Source organism: Bos indicus x Bos taurus, chromosome 5 (assembly GCF_003369695.1).
Source record: "Bos indicus x Bos taurus breed Angus x Brahman F1 hybrid chromosome 5, Bos_hybrid_MaternalHap_v2.0, whole genome shotgun sequence".
Lineage (NCBI taxonomy): Eukaryota > Metazoa > Chordata > Mammalia > Artiodactyla > Bovidae > Bos > Bos indicus x Bos taurus.
In genome coordinates, this window is record NC_040080.1 from 50,567,991 (window position 1) to 50,584,442 (window position 16,452).

Genomic DNA, 16,452 nt, shown 5'->3' on the forward strand with positions numbered 1-16,452 from the left:
AACCTCTTAGCAGCTTAACGTTTATAGTGGGGTTGCATCGTGTGCTGATCTCACTTCAGTTCAGTCACTCAGTCATGTCCAACTCTGCAACCCCATGGGCTGCAGCACACAAAGCTTTCCTGTCCATCACCAACTCCAGGAAGCTACTTAAACTCATGTCCATCGCGTAGGTGATGCCATCCAACCATCTCATCCTCTGTCTTCCCCTTCTCCTGCCTTAAATCTTTCCCAGCAACAACGTAATGCAAATTCAACCTGACATCAATGAGATGTGGAGTAGGGAGCACAAAAGCATGGTTGAAACCCCGGCAGTGATGTTAACCCCTTCTTCTCTTTATGAGAGTTGTGAGGCTTCGCTTCCTGAATTGATGTCAGTTTCCAAGTTTCTCATTACTGGTCCAAGCTTCTTATCCAAGGCTAGCTTCTTGGGCATGCAGTGGCTCATGACCCCATGCTTAGAGGAGCCTCATACTTAATTTAAAGCTCTGCTGCTGCCTACTTGAAATCCTCACTCATTTTTGAACAAGGAGCTCTGCATTTTCATTTTGCATGGGACCTTGAAAATGGTGTCACTGGTCCCGACTTCACCATATAGAATATGAGTCTAATGTTTGAAGGTACTTATCTTCCCTTTTAACCCATCCCCAAATACTAGTCAATTATTTTATCTAATGCTCAAGGGAAGAAACATTTATCTGTTTCCAGGAATTCCTGTTGCCCAGTAGTTAGGACTCGTTTTCACTCCCTGGCCAGATCATATTGATTCTGTTGTTGGTGTTTTGGGTTTTTCTGGTTGCACCAAGTGGTTTGTGGGAACCTAGTTCCCTAACCAGAGACCAAACCCGGGTCCCCTGCAGTGGAAGCCCAGAGTCATAACCACTGGACTTCCAGGGATTCCCTGGGCCCAAGTTGGACACTAGATTAGGGAACTAAGATCCCACAAACCACAAGCGTGGCCAAAAACAAACAAACCAACCCCATAAATCAGTTTCAATTCTGGAGACAAAACAAAACAAAACTAGATGTTTCCTAGGTCTTATGGTCTATTTGAGGAATTTTCAAGGATAACTTTGACTTTACATGATTTTTACCTTATGGTCTCTCTTTAGAACCTAACCCCTCACATAATATATGACTTCGGTGTAAACAGAAAACGTTATTGAATGGAATTCCATCTCTTTTTCTCTCACTTGTCCATCTTAAGGTACTAAGAAGGACTAAAAATCGATAAAGTGGGGAAAAAAGCAATAGAAAGTAGAAGAGAGGGAAATAATTTGGCTAAAATATGAATTAGATGATCAATCACTGCATGTTCAAAATTTAACCACAACTTTTTGACAGATTTTGTCATTACTTATTCTTTTGGTCTTGAATATAAGGCAGACTTAGATCATTGGTTTTGAGAGTGAATCAAAATATCAATTCTTTTTTTAAAATAATTAATTTATTTATTTTAATTAGAGGTAATTACAATATTGTGATGGTTTTTGCCATACCTCAATATGAATCAACCATAGGCATACAAAATGTTGATTCTTGATCAAGTTTCCAAAACACCAAAACCAGTTTTTCCCCTGACTCCACGGAACTGAGTTGGTGTAAAATTGGAGATTATTTCTCATTCCAATTGCCTCTACCATCATACACAGCACACTAAAAAGAAAACCAGCCTTAATACTCTCCTTTACCCTCTTCCATGAGTCCTTTCCACTTACCTGGGAAACACAGTCCTCTCCTGGAAAACAAAAAAGACTGTGAGGGCCAACAGAGAAGAAGACTCTGGGCAGAAGTGGGAGGGGCCAAAGGGAGCTGAAGCTCAAAGGAGTATCTGTGAGAGGTCAAAGAGGTGATGGCTCAGAGCTCAGCCAAGACAGCCCTGCTCTTCTACTCCACCTCCAGGCCAGCAGGCAGCTGTTTTCTAAATGTCTTCCCAGTCCTGTTCAACCATGGATGAAGATTTACGGAGAAACTAACACAACATTGTAAAAAATTTTTTTAATATATTTAAATAAAAAATAGAAAAATAATCAATTGAAGCACCCAGTGGAGTGGGAATACCAGACCACCTGACCTGCCTCTTGAGAAACCTATATGCAGGTCAAGAAGCAACAGTTAGAACTGGATATGGAACAACAGACTGGTTCCAAATAGGAAAAGGAGTACGTCAAGGCTGTATATTGTCACCCTGCTTATTTAACTTCTATGCAGAGTACATCATGAGAAATGCTGGGCTGGAAGAAGCACAAGCTGGAATCAAGATTCCCGGGAGAAATATCAATAACCTCAGATATGCGGATGACACCACCCTTATGGCAGAAAATGAAGAGGAACTGAAAAGCCTCTTGATGAAAGTGAAAGAGGAGAGTGAAAAGTTGGCTTAAAGCTCAACATTCAGAAAACAAAGATCATGGCATCTGGTCCCATCACTTCATGGAAAATAGATGGGGAAAGAGTGGAAGCAGTGTCAGATTTTATTTTTGGGGACTCCAAAATCACTGCAGATGGTGATTTCAGCCATGAAATTAAAAGATGCTTACTCCTTGGAAGGAAAGTTATGACCAACCTAGATAGCATATTCAAAAGCAGAGTCATTACTTTGCCAACAAAGGTCCATCTGGTGAAGGCTATGGTTTTTCCAGTGGTCATGTATGGATGTGAGAGTTGGACTGTGAAGAAGGCTGAGCGCCGAAGACTTGATGCTTTTGAATTGTGGTGTTGGAGAAGACTCTTGAGAGTCCCTTGGACTGCAAGGAGATCCAACCAGTCCATTCTAAAGGAGATCAGCACTGGGATTTCTTTGGAAGGACTGATGCTAAAGCTGAAACTCCAGTACTTTGGCCACCTCATGCAAAGAGTTGACTCATTGGAAAAGACTCTGATGCTGGGAGGGATTGGGGGCAGGAGGAGAAGGGGACGACAGAGGATGAGATGGCTGGATGGCATCACTGACTCGATGGACATGAGTCTGAATGAACTCCGGGAGTTGGTGATGGACAGGGAGGCCTGGCGTGCTGGGATTCGTGGGGTCGCAAAGAGTCGGACACTACTGAGTGACTGAACTGAACTGAATGGAGTGGGGAAAGGGCTTCTAAAATAGCAGGGGACTTCCCTGGCAGTCCAGTGGTTAAGACTTCACCTTCTAATGCAGGGAGTGTTAGTTCAATCCCTGGTTGGGGAGCTAAAATTCCCACTTGCCTCATGGCCAAAAAACTAAAATGTAAAACAGAAGCAATGCTTGTAACAAATTCAAATTCAAAATTGGTTGTAACAAATTCAAATCCAAAAAAGGTCCATGTCAAAAAAAAATCTTTAAAAATTAAAAAAAAATAAAGGCAAAGCCCAGAAGACATAAAGGAAAAGATTAAGAAACATGGCTCTTCAGATAGTGTTCAACATAAAAGCATGAATTATAGAACAGTCACTGTGTTGTGATACCATTTACACTTGATTGAGAGCTGTCAGTAGAAGGCCCCTATAAGTATTTTGTATATATGAAATGCATAGAAATGAGATGAAAAGTTAGCCTCTCAACTGTTTAGGAAGCAAGTTTGGAGATGTTTATCATTTATTCTACATGCATACAAATGGCTTTTTTTTTTTTTAAACAATGAGAATGTATTCATTCATACATTATTAATGTAATTTCACACACCTCACAGTGATACTGCTCTTATCATTGAATGTCCTATCTTATTGATGGAGGGCTATTAACACCACACAGTAATCTTCCCATCTCCTTTGTATTCATATTCTTTAAAGTCATGATAAGAAAAGGAGTTTTTTATGTAAACTATGAAAAGCAATAGATTTGCAAAAGGCCCTTCAGTAAGGTATGTCAAAATTATTTATGCTGTGGGGGTGGAATAATAATATTTATTTCTCAAGTTGTTTCCTTCAGGCCCAATTCTTAGACAGTCAAAGTGCAAGGAGTTCATTTTGGCTTTAAAAGATGTTTGCCCCACCAACAACCGCTTAAGGGTTTCTTCCCTTTGATAATAAAGCAAAGTGATATGGAACTTAAATAATTGGATTATTTGTAAGGATAAAAATTTGAGAGTCCTGAACATTTAAGTGTCGGTACAAAAGCTCTTACCCAAGTTCTAGGGGGTTCTAGTGGAAAGTATTGTAGGGTTTATGACTGAGCAAAAAGATATTCAGTGACTCACTGAACTGGTCAAGAATAGAAACCAAAACTCCTTTCATGGCTTCTCTACACACACACACACACACACACACACACACACACACACACGCAGAGTCACATGCAAGGTATTACCTATTGGCATAATTATCTAACTTCCATAACATGTCAACAAGCATACCAGCACTGTATCAACTAAGTGCCCAAAGTATTTATAATCACAGTCCATTATTCTGGAAGGTTGCTTGGACCAGGTACAGGGGTGGCTGGTTGTGCCTTCCAGATTGCGAAAAGAACAAAATGGTGCCAACTCTCCTAAAATATGAAGCTGTCTATGTGTCTCTCATATGTATATATGAAGCAGTCAGAGAAAGAACAATAAAAATGTAAATTCTGCTACAAGAAGAAGAGCAGCAAAGTGTTTCTGGTTGATTCTCTGATAGAGATTGTTCATGTTACAAGTGTGTGATGGAGTGTCTCTTGCCATGTCTGTAAACAAGAATGTCACAGCCATCCATGATTCCAGCCCTCCAAATGTGAGGGCCCCCAAAAGGGAGAACAATGGGATGGGGGTAGGGGAGATGTGAAAATGCAGGATACTGGCCCCAGCTGAATGCGTATGAAAGGAATGAGTTCAGTGAGCCCAGGCGCTTGCATCTTCCCATACTTAGAGAGCGCTAAATTCCTAAACTTGAGATATTTGGTTTTCTTAATTAACAATAATCTTCGATGTTCAGACTATCTGCCTGGTTTGTTGCAAACTTCTATATAACCTGACTCCATCCCCTGCCTCCTCAGAGCAGTTTCTCAGGGCTACTTGAAATGCTGCCTCCCAGGCTTGAAGTCCTAAAAATCTCCCACCCAAGAAAACAACTCTCAACTTTCAGGGTTTTAAGTAGATACAAGTATACCTCTAAGTACATAATCAGCAAATCCTAGAAATCTGAGTAAAACATAATCATGGTCAAAAGAATTTTAATGCTCAAGCTGACTTTGCTATTTAAAAGAAGACTATTGTGATAAAGTATAAATTTAAAAAATGATTTCCAAGTGTATGTAGATCAAAGCTTTCAAAGAGCAAATTAGTTCAGGTACAAACTAGCTCTTTATTAAGAACAAATGCATTCTGCTGGAAAGGGGGAATGCCTTGGATTCGCACATACCAGAAGGCTCATCTATACCACTTATTATATCTTATCTGTCATGGCAGTCCGAACATGGGTTGGAAAAGAATTTCCAGACACAAAGTATTGCAGAAAAGAGTGAGTTAATTAAGAACAAAGAGCAGAGATAATATGGGCACAGCAAGCACACTGGGCCAATACCTCCTGATAGGCCAGGGAGAGTTGGTTAGTAGCCAATCTGGGGGCCTTGCTGGTGCCTCAGTGGGAAAGAATCCATCTGCCAATGCAGGAGACACAGGTTTCATCCCTGGGTTGGGAAGATCCCCTGGAGGAGGAAATGGCAACCCACTCCAGTATTCTTACCTCAATGGGGTTGCAAAAGAGTCGGACGTGACAGAGCGACTAAACAACAACAAGGCATCTGGAGGGGGAGAAATTAGAGGAAATTAAATTACCATAAAAGAGAGTGGGCTTATTAAAATAACTCTAGGTTGGAATCCCAGCCTTACTACCTACTAGCTATGTCATTTTAGGCAAGCAGCTTAAACTTCTTGTCCCTCTTGTTCTCATCCTTCCCATAATTCTTCCACAGGTACCCTCGTATGCTCCTATGGCTTCCCTGACTATACAGACATTGTGTCTCCCCTGGACTCTCTAAGTTTAACTCTTTCTACGTCTGAATGGATGAGGAGCCACCAGTCACAAAACTTATTTTGACCCCCTCATTTGTAAGGAGTCTGACATCTCTCTTGGGGACATGGAAGTAGTTGTCTGTCACTTTCTTGGGGATGCAGATGAAACTGATGCCATGGCTGTCTCATTAACTATCCTATTAAATCTGTTCCTCGCACTGGAACCCATGCAGCTAAGGGCTGCTTCACTCGTCATGGCTGTCTCTCCAGTGCTGGGTGTAGTGTCTGGCGCATTATTCCCCTCCTCATAAATATTTTTTGAATGAATGAACTGCCCTAAGGCTGAGTCCAGGAGTGAGTTAGTGTGTTAGCTGCAAGAAGGGAGTCAGTGTTCTGGGTAAGAGGACAGCATGACAAAAGGCACAGAGGGGAGAAATCAGATTGTGTGCAGACTTAAAGAGCAAGGGCAGGGACTTCCCTGGTGGTCCAGTGGCCAAGATTCCTTGCTCCCAAGGCAGGGGACACAAGTTTGATCCCTGGTTAGGGAACTAAACAGGGGCTTCCCTGGTGACACAAATGGTAAAGAATCCACCTGCAGTGCACGAGATTCGGGTTCGATGCCTGGGTCAGGAAGATCCCCTGGAGTAGGAAATGGCAACCCACTCCAGTATTCTTGCCTGAAGAATCCCATGGACAGAGGAACCTGGCGGGCTACAGTGCATGGGGTCGCAAAGAGTCGGACACAACTGAGCGACTAACACTTTCACTTTTTCACTTTAGGGAACTAGATCCCACATACCACAACTAAGAGTTCTCATGTAGCAACTAAAGATCCTGCTTATGGCAACTGAGATCCAGCACAGCCAAAAAAAAAAAAAAGCAAATGGCTACATTCTACATTATTTAGTTGTTTTCTCTTTGTTTAAGACTCACCAATCTACTTTTTTTAATTGTATAGAAAAAGGGAGAAAAAAAAAAGATGTTAGGAAAAAATGCAAAGGAGGTGGAAGCAGATCTGCGTACGTAAAAAACCAGCCAAGAAGCAAGTGTGGCTGGACTGTGGTGGAGGAGTGGAGCAGGATGGGAGGTTGGAAGTCACCCAGGGCCAGCTCACAGGGAGCCTGGAAGTGATAAACAGTGATTGAAGAAAAGGGACAGGATGTGATATATGTTTTTAAGAATCACCCTGGCTTCGTGAGGATAACTGCCCAGCAGTGCAAGAGTTTGGAGGTTGTAGTAGTGATTCAGGCTGGAGATGATGCTGCTTGTCCTAGGACTGTGCTGGTAGCCTGGTCCTCTGTACAGATCATATCAGTGAATAGCAGTTGGTTATGCTCATTTGGAATCCTGACCTGGGGGTTCCCTTTGAGGTGCAGTTTTCTTAATTCCATGTCTGACAGAGAGGAGGAGATTACCTGGGGTGGAAATAATTGAATGGTGCATGAGTAAGAACATAGTGTCATCAAAGGCCCTCAGGAAAATCCCCAAATGGAATCTGAGACTGTGGCATCTCCTTGTAATTAATTTTTCCTTGTCAAAGGAACAGATGGAGCTAGGATACCAACTATTGCTCTTAAGGAAGGCACGCCAAGGCGTGCCTTGGTTTAGTTCGGATGCTTTTGGCTTCGAGGAGCAGAAATCCAATTCAAAGAGCCTTGAACAGCAGGGAAATCACCTCCCATAGCAGTGACAGTCTGTTTGCTTGTACATTTTGATACATGTATCTTTATAGCAGAACCCTCTGATTTGCTTGACTCTTTTTGCCCTAACATCTTCTGGAATACTACAAAGCGTAAAGAACCCGTCTGCCAATTCAGGAGAGGTAAGAGACAAGGGTTTGATCCCTGGGTCAGGAAGATTCCCCTGGAGGAGGGCACAGCAATGCACTCCAGTATTCTTGCCTGGAGAATCCCATGAACAGAGGATCCTGGCAGGCTACAGTCCATGGGGTCGCAGAGTCGGACACAATTGAGTGACTTAGCCTGCACACACATGTGTATTAGTACTGTTTTTCTTCCTCTGTCAGAATGAAGCTCCATGAGGGCAGGGATCATTGTTTTATTCACTTATGTATTCTAAGTGCCTATATTGGTGCCTCAAACACTGAGTGAATGAATGAATGGATGAAATATCTTCCTTTGGATCCCAGTTCAGTTCAGCCGCTCAGTCCTGTCCACCTCTTTGAGACCCCATGGACTGCTGAGGAAAAAAGAAGAGTCATAAGGATTTCACAATTTCTCCCTTGGGAAAAAAGTCAAGAAACTCTCCATTTGCTGAGATAGTTTCCTTGTAGCCTCCAAAAGGACAAGACTGTAAACTGCAAAGCAAATCCCACTGCAGAGAGGAGGGGACTCTGTGGTAGGGTTGTAAAGGCTAAATAGGAGTTTACCAGGCAAATGTGGAATAGGAGAGGGCAGAATGACACTCTGGGGAGGGCAAATAACAGATACAAAAATGTGGATGTAGGAAGCAGCACTGTGTGTTTAGAGAATTATAATTGCTCATGTATTTTTGGAGTACAAAGTGCCAGGATGAGAGTTACCAAAACTGAAGCTAGAGAGTTGGGCAAAGGCCAGAGTATTAATACCTTGTGTGTTCCAGTAAGGAGTTCTGGGTTTATTTTAGGTGATGAGTTTTCATCCCGAGAGTGAGAGGATAAGATTTATGTTTAGAAAGATCATTCTGGCATCCAGGGACAAAACGGATTTGAGAATAGCCAACTTAGGTCAACAAGACCCACTCAACACTGGAAAAATAATAAAGCTTTGGCGATTTCCCACACTGTCCACCAGGTGGAGTAAGTAAGCCAGAACAGCTTGGTTGCTGGCTGGGTGCATGGAGAAAGAACAGGAGAAAGCACCAGCAAGGGGCTGTTTTCATGGACAGGAAACTTCTAAGTCAGATGCCCATGACTCAGAAGAGAATTGTAGTGATTTGAAAAAATTATCCAGCAAAAACTGAACGTCTCTTAAAAGTCCTCAAATACAGGACACGTTACATATCACAAAATATTCACACACTGGATTACCAGTAAGCTATTGAGAGGAACAAGGTAGAATTTTGTGTACCCACAATAAAAGACTCCAAGTGAGAACACCAAGTTGAGTGTATAATGTGATCCCAAGTTGTAGTGTATAATGTGATTGTGCGAATGTCTACAAAGATGATTGTAAAATTGGTATCAGAGGTAAATTCAAGAGCAGGTTTTGGGCTTACTGGGTATATGTGTATGCTTGTGTGTGTATATGTGTGTATGGAAGGAACTGGTAACCCACTCCAGTGTTCTTGCCTGGAGAATCCCAGGGATGGCAGAGCCTGGTGGGCTGCCGTCTATGGGGTCGCACAGAGTTGGACACGAAGCAACACAGCAGCAATAGTTCTAGGAGGTATAATTGGCATACAATAAGCTGCACATATTTAAATGTGCAATTTAATGTTTTACACGTGTAAGCCCCTATAAAGCCATCATTGCAATCCCAACAGGGAACATATCCATCACCCTCAAAAGTTTCTACACGCCCCTTCCCAATACCTGTTTCCCATCCTTCCCTGCCCTACCTCCCATCTCCAGGAAACCACTGAGTTGCTTTTTGTCAGTAAGGGGTTGCATTTTCTAAAATTTTACATAAATGGTATCAAATAATGTGTCTTATTTTTGGTCTTACTTCTTTCATTCAGTGACATTAATTTAAGATTCATCTGTACTGTTAAGTGTATCAGTAATTAATTCCTTTTTATTGCTAGATAGCATTTTGTTGTATAGATGTACCACAGCTTGCTTATACATTCATCTGATTGACACTTGGAGTGTTAATAGTTTAGGGATATTACAAATGAAGCTCCTCTGAGCATTCACACACTACTCTTTGTAGTTACACGTGCTTTCATTTCTCTTGTGTAAATACCTAGGAGAGGAATAGCTAGATTATGTGTTCAGATCAGATCAGATCAGCCACTCAGTCATGTCCGACTCTTTGCGACCCCATGAATCCCAGCACGCCAGGCCTCCCTGTCCATCACCAACTCCTGGAGTTCACTCAGACTCATGTCCATCGAGTCAGTAATGCCATCCAGCCATCTCATCCTCTGTCGTCCCCTTCTCCTCTTGCCCCCAATCCCTCCCAGCATCAGAGTCTTTTCCAATGAGTCAACTCTTCGCATGAGGTGGCCAAAGTACTGGAGTTTCAGCTTTAGCATCAGTCCTTCCAAAGAACACCCAGGGCTGATCTCCTTTAGAATGGACTGGTTGGATCTCCTTGCAGTCCAAGGGACTCTCAAGAGTCTTCTTCAACACCACAGTTCAAAAGCATCAATTCTTTGGCGCTCAGCTTTCTTCACAGTCCAACTCTCACATCCATCCATGATTACAGGAAAAACCATAGCCTTGACTAGACGAACCTTTATTGGCAAAGTAATGTCTCTGCTTTTCAATATGCTGTCTAGGTTGGTCATAACTTTCCTTCCAAGGAATAAGCGTCTTTTAATTTCATGGCTGCAGTCACCATCTGCAGTGACTTTGGAGCCCAGAAAAATAAAGTCTGACACTGTTTCCATTGTTTCCCCATCTATTTCCCATGAAGTGATGGGACCGGATGCCATGATCTTTGTTTTCTGAATGTTGAGCTTTAAGCCAACTTTTCACTCTCCACTTTCACCTTCATCAAGAGGCTTTTTAGTTCCTCTTCACTTTCTGCCATAAGGGTGGTGTCATCTGCATATCTGAGGTTATTGATATTTCTCCCGCCAATCTTGATTCCAGCTTGTGTTTCTTCCAGTCCAGCGTTTCTCATGATGTACTCTGCATGTAAGTTAAATAAGCAGGGTGACAATATACAGCCTTGACGTACTCCTTTTCCTATTTGGAACCAGTCTGTTGTTCCATGTCCAGTTCTAACTGTTGCTTCCTGACCTGCATACAAGTTTCTCAAGAGGCAGGTCAGGTGGTCTGGGATTCCCATCTCTTTCAGAATTTTCCACAGTTTATTGGGATCCACACAGTCAAAGGCTTTGGCATAGTCAATAAAGCAGAAATAGTTGTTTTTCTGGAACTCTCTTGCTTTTTCGATGATCCAGCGGATGTTGGCAATTTGATCTCTGGTTCCTCTGTCTTTTCTAAAACCAGCTTGAACATCAGGAAGTTCACAGTTCACATATTGCTGAAGCCTGGCTTGGAGAATTTTAAGCATTACTTTACTAGCGTGTGAGATGAGTGCAATTGTGTGGTAGTTTGAGCATTCTTTGGCATTGCCTTTCTTTGGGATTGACCTTTTCCAGTCCTGTGGCCACTGCTGAGTTTTCCAAACTTGCTGGCATATTGAATGCAGGACTTTCACAGCATCATCTTTCAGAATTTGGAATAGCTCAACTGGAATTCTGTCACCTCCACTAGCTTTGTTCGTAGTGATGCTTTCTAAGGCCCACCTGACTTCACATTCCAGGATGTTTGGCTCTAGGTCAGTGATCACACCATCGTGATTATCTGGGTCGTGAAGATCTTTTTTGTACAGTTCTTCTGTGTATTCTTGCCACCTCTTCTTAATATCTTCTGCTTCTGTTAGGTCCATACCATTTCTGTCCTTTATCGAGCCCATCTTTGCATGAAATATTCCCTTGGTATCTCTGATTTTCTTGAAGAGATCTCTAGTCTTTCCCATTCTGTTGTTTTCCTCTATTTCTTTGCATTGATCGCTGAAAAAGGCTTTCTTATCTCTTGCTATTCTTTGGAACTCTGCATTCAGATGTTTATATCTTTCCTTTTCTCCTTTGCTTTTCGCTTCTCTTCTTTCCACAGCTATTTGTAAGGCCTCTCCAGACAGCCATTTTGCTTTTTTGCATTACTTTTCCATGGGGATGGTCTTGATCCCTGTCTCCTGTACAATGTCACGAACCTCATTCCATAGCTCATCAGGCACTCTATCTATCAGATCTAGGCCCTTAAATCTAGGTGTATGTTTAACCTTAGAAACTGCAAAATTGGTTTTCAAAGTGGTTGTTTCATTTTACATCACAACAGCCCTGTATGAATGTTCCAGTTTCTCTGTATCTTTGCCAGTATCTGGCATGATTGGACTTTTTAGCTTTTCGAATGGGTGGTTTAAATTTTCATTTATGCTTAACAATGTGCATTTTTCATACACATATTTGCCATCAGTAGATCTCCTTTGGTGAAGTATCCATTCAGTTTTTTGTGGGCTATTGACATTTCTATTTCACTTTATATTTCATAAAATTTAAAATTTTTACAACGACCACATATCTCTTTTATAATAAAACTAAATCTCAATCCAGAATACAGTAATAATTGCAATCTGAACTTCAAACTTAATAGTAGAATAAGGTGATAGTGAAGGCAAATCCTGATTGTATCTTTAAATAAAATATTTGGTTTCCAATTTCAAATTACTAGGAAATTACCTCAAAACCGATATTTTTTTTCTTTCTTTCTTTTTTTTTCTTCAAATTGGAGGCTAATTGTTTTACAATATTGTGCTGGTTTCTGCCACACATCAACATGAATCAGTCACAGGTACAGATATGTCCCTTCCTTCTTGAACCCCTCATCCATCTCCCACCCCATCCCACCCCTCCAGGTTTTTACAGAACACTGGGTTGAGCTCCCTGTGTCACATAGCAAATTCCCACTTGCCATCTGTTTTACATACGGTAATGTATATGTTTCCATGTTACTCTCTCCATTCATCCCACCCTCTCCTTCCCCTACTGTGTCCACAAGTCTTCTCTATGCCTGCGTCTCCATGGCTGCCCTGCAAATCAATTCATCAGTACTATCTTTCTAGGTACCGTACGCAAGTGTTAATACACAATATTTGTATATTTGTTAATATTTGTTAATACACAATATTGTGTATTCTCTTTCTGACTTACTTCACTTTGTGTAATAGGCTCTAGGTTCATCCATCTCATTAGGACTGACTCCAATGCGTTTTTTTACACATATATATATGTGAAAGTGAAAGTGGCTCAGTCGTGTCTGACTCTGCGACCTCATGGAATTCTCCAGGCCAGAATACTGGAGTGGGTAGCCTTTCCCTTCTCCAGGGGATCTTCCCAACTCAGGGATTCAACCCAGGTCTCTGGCATTGCAGGCAGATTCTTTTACCAGCTGAGCCACAAGGGAAGCCCAAGAATCCTGGCGTGGGTAGCCTATCCCTTTTCTAGGGGATCTTCCTCAGCTAGGAATCGAACCAGGGTCATATAGCTGAGTAATATTCCATTGTATATACGTACCACAGTTTCTGTATCCATTCTGTTGATGGACATCTAGGTTAAAACCAGTATTTGTATTTCACTAGATTATTGCTTTTGAGAGATCCCACGAGTTTATAACTATGGTGTTGGAGAAGATTCTTGAGAGTTCTTTGGACTGCAAGGATATCAAACCAGTCAATCCTAAAGGAAATCAGTCCTGAATATTCATTGAAAGGACTGGTGATGAAGCTGAAACTCCAATACTTTGGTCACCTGATACACAGAACTGACTCATTGGAAAAGACACTGATGCTGGGCAAAATTGAAGGCAGGAGGAGAAGGGGATGACAGAGGATGAGGTGGTTGGATGGCATCACTGATGGGATGGACATGAGTTTGAGTAAACTCCAGGAGTTGGTGGTGGTCAGGGAAGCCTGGCGTGCTGTAGTCCTTGGGGTCGCAGAGTTGGACACGATCGAGCGACTAAACTGAACTAACTGAACTGAGTTTAGACTCAAGTGAACCTGGCTTCAAACTCTAGCTCTCCTATTTATCAGCTGTGTGATTTGGGCCAAATTCTCAGAGCTTCAGTTTCCTTTTTTCTTTTAAAAATTCTGACATATCCTTTACCTCATAGGCTGATTTGGGGGGATTGAATTTGATATTATGTTATATCTAGCACAATAACTAACATGAAACCTGTTTCACAAATATTAGAACTTCTGTGACAAGCAGTTTGAATGTCTTGGCCACCAGTGGCTCCATGCTCAAAATTCAAGCTAGGACTAAATAAAGCACAGTCACAGTGTTTTGTAAAGGAGCTGTTGAAACCCGTGTCGAGATAGGCAACATCCTTTGTGATAACAGAGATCAGCCCTCCCTCGCCCGCATTTGTTTGGAAAGAATCTGACAAAAGAGCTCTGGTTTGTACTTGGTTTTGAAAGCAGGGTGAAAGCACACACACAGAGGAAATAGGAAACTTAGGTTGAAAATGGACTTTATTGAGTATTTTAGCAGATGTTGACTTCCTTGGAGAGCCCTCAATATCTTCTGTTGCTCAACCCACCAAATAGTCTTGTAGACAGACGTTCACGTTTCCCTGCAGGGCGGAGCAGTGCTAGAGCAGACCTAATGTTCTTCATGTCAGGGTGATTGTCAAGTTCACGTTATTGAGGTTAATGTCCATCATAAATGCTGTACATTGTGTAATGCAATAGAAAGAACCTTGGCAGCCACAGTCAAAGAGAAGGGTTTAGAAGGGAAATATGAGCAACACAAGCTGAACACATGACTAGAGAAAGGAACTCAGAACTGAGGACTCCTGTGGGTCTCACCCTTGAATCTCTAAGGGGCCCCAATCTACAGGCTGCTCCATCCTTAAAGTCCCAGGACACTTTGCCTCAATGTTTGTTATTAGCACCTTTGTTATTAGGATTACTATATTTGTTATAATCCCCCTGGTATGGGGATTGGTGGTGGTAGTGGCTTCATTGCTAAGTCACGTCCAACTCCTGTGATCCCATGCACTGTATGTACCCCGCCAGGCTCCCTGTCCATGGAATTTCCCAGTCAAGAATACTGGAGTGGGTTGTCATGTCGTTCTCTATGGGATCTTCCCGACCCAGGGATAGAACCTGCGTCTCCTACACTGCAGGCAGATTCTTTACCAGTGAGCCACCAGGGAAGCTTAGTATGGGAATTACTTGTTCAGTAAGCTGTGAAGCCTAGGGAACTTAATGACAAATCTCTTAAGAATTGTCTCTTGTGCATTTTTCTAGTTTTGTATATCTCCAGCATCTGGCACAAAGCATGGTCTCAATTCTGTTTACATAGTCAAGAGTAATGGGAGAAGTATAAAAAGTTTGCTATCCACTAATACAACGGCCTTGTAAAAAGAGTGGATTCAACTTTGATAAAAGGTCATTTTGTTCAGCTGGGCGCCTGGAAGGGTCAGGAGCTCAGTTTGGAAGTTGGGGCTTGAATGTACTATACACACTGGAGAGAAGGGTTTGGGGTTGGTTGTGAGGTAAGGGCAGGGCAGGAAAGCAAATGAAAGTGGCAGGGAGTTAGGGGGAGACAGGATCCAGTAAGATACTCATAGAGCAAAGCAGCCAATAAATAATACATTTCCAGGGCCTGTGAGCAGAGTATTGTGTTGTATTCTGTTTTGTTTTCACAGGAATGTTAACTATTACTATTGAAGTTGCTTGAGTTCAGCTGTGGAAAGCTCTCCAATACCTTTCATAAAGTCTATACATGTTCAGATCACCTGGTAGAGCAGGTTTTCTGTAGAAACCAAGGAAGGAGCTGAGTTTCCATCTGGGTCAGGGACAGAAAGGTGAGACCATTTCCTGAATAAACTAGTTCAGTGGAGTCAGGAGCTGGAGGCAGAAATCGCCTTAAGAAAGTAATCTTAAGAAAGAGAGCTCCCAGGGAATTTGCAGAAATCTTGGGTAAGGCTTTTAAACTTCTCTTAGGACATGAATTTGGGAGCATCTGGCTCATTTTATCTTACGGTGCAGAGAGATTGCAGCCGACATCTAGGATGCACGAGGAAGGAGAGGATGAAAAGCAGGAAAGAGTAAGAGAAGAAGAAAAGATAGGCAGCTATGTAAGAGTCAAAGAAGCGAGTGGACATCAGTCCCAGAGTTAAGGACATGGGACAGGCACAGAAATTCTCACGAGAGAGGTAAGCCTGGAACTAGCCTTGAAACCTGGATCTACTGCTTAAAAGAAGCTTATTTCATATATATAAAATATATCTATTTATTTATTTTCTTCTCTTATTGGGGAGGGTGGGGTACACTCTGGGCTTTGGTTCTGAAGTCAAACAGGCCAAGCTCTAAATCCTGGCTATCAGCTGTGTGACTCTGGGCAAGTTACTTAAGCTCTCTGAGCCTCAGTTTGTAAACTGGAGACACTAAAAGTACCCACCTCATAGGCTTGCTGGGAGATTTAAATAAATTAACCTATGAAAGTACTTAGCATAGGGCCTGGCACAAGATAAATATTCAGGAATACTTCATATATAATATCCATTTTTAAGTATGTTTATTGAATGCAATTTGGAAAATACATGGGAAAGCAGAACTGAAAACCATCACTAGTTCCACCACCCAAAGGAGAAAACCACAGTTAAGATTTGAGAGTACACCGTTCCGGTTTTCAGTTATTACTTAGTTTAGTTTGCCTTTTTTTCTTTTTGTAGTGCTGGTCATTCTAAATATAATTTTTATTTAGTTAACTGAAGAATTTTTTCCCATCTTATTATAATCTCTTCAAAACATTTTAAATGACTGTATAGTAGTTTTAAATTGATGTATTATAATTCACCTAATCATTTTCC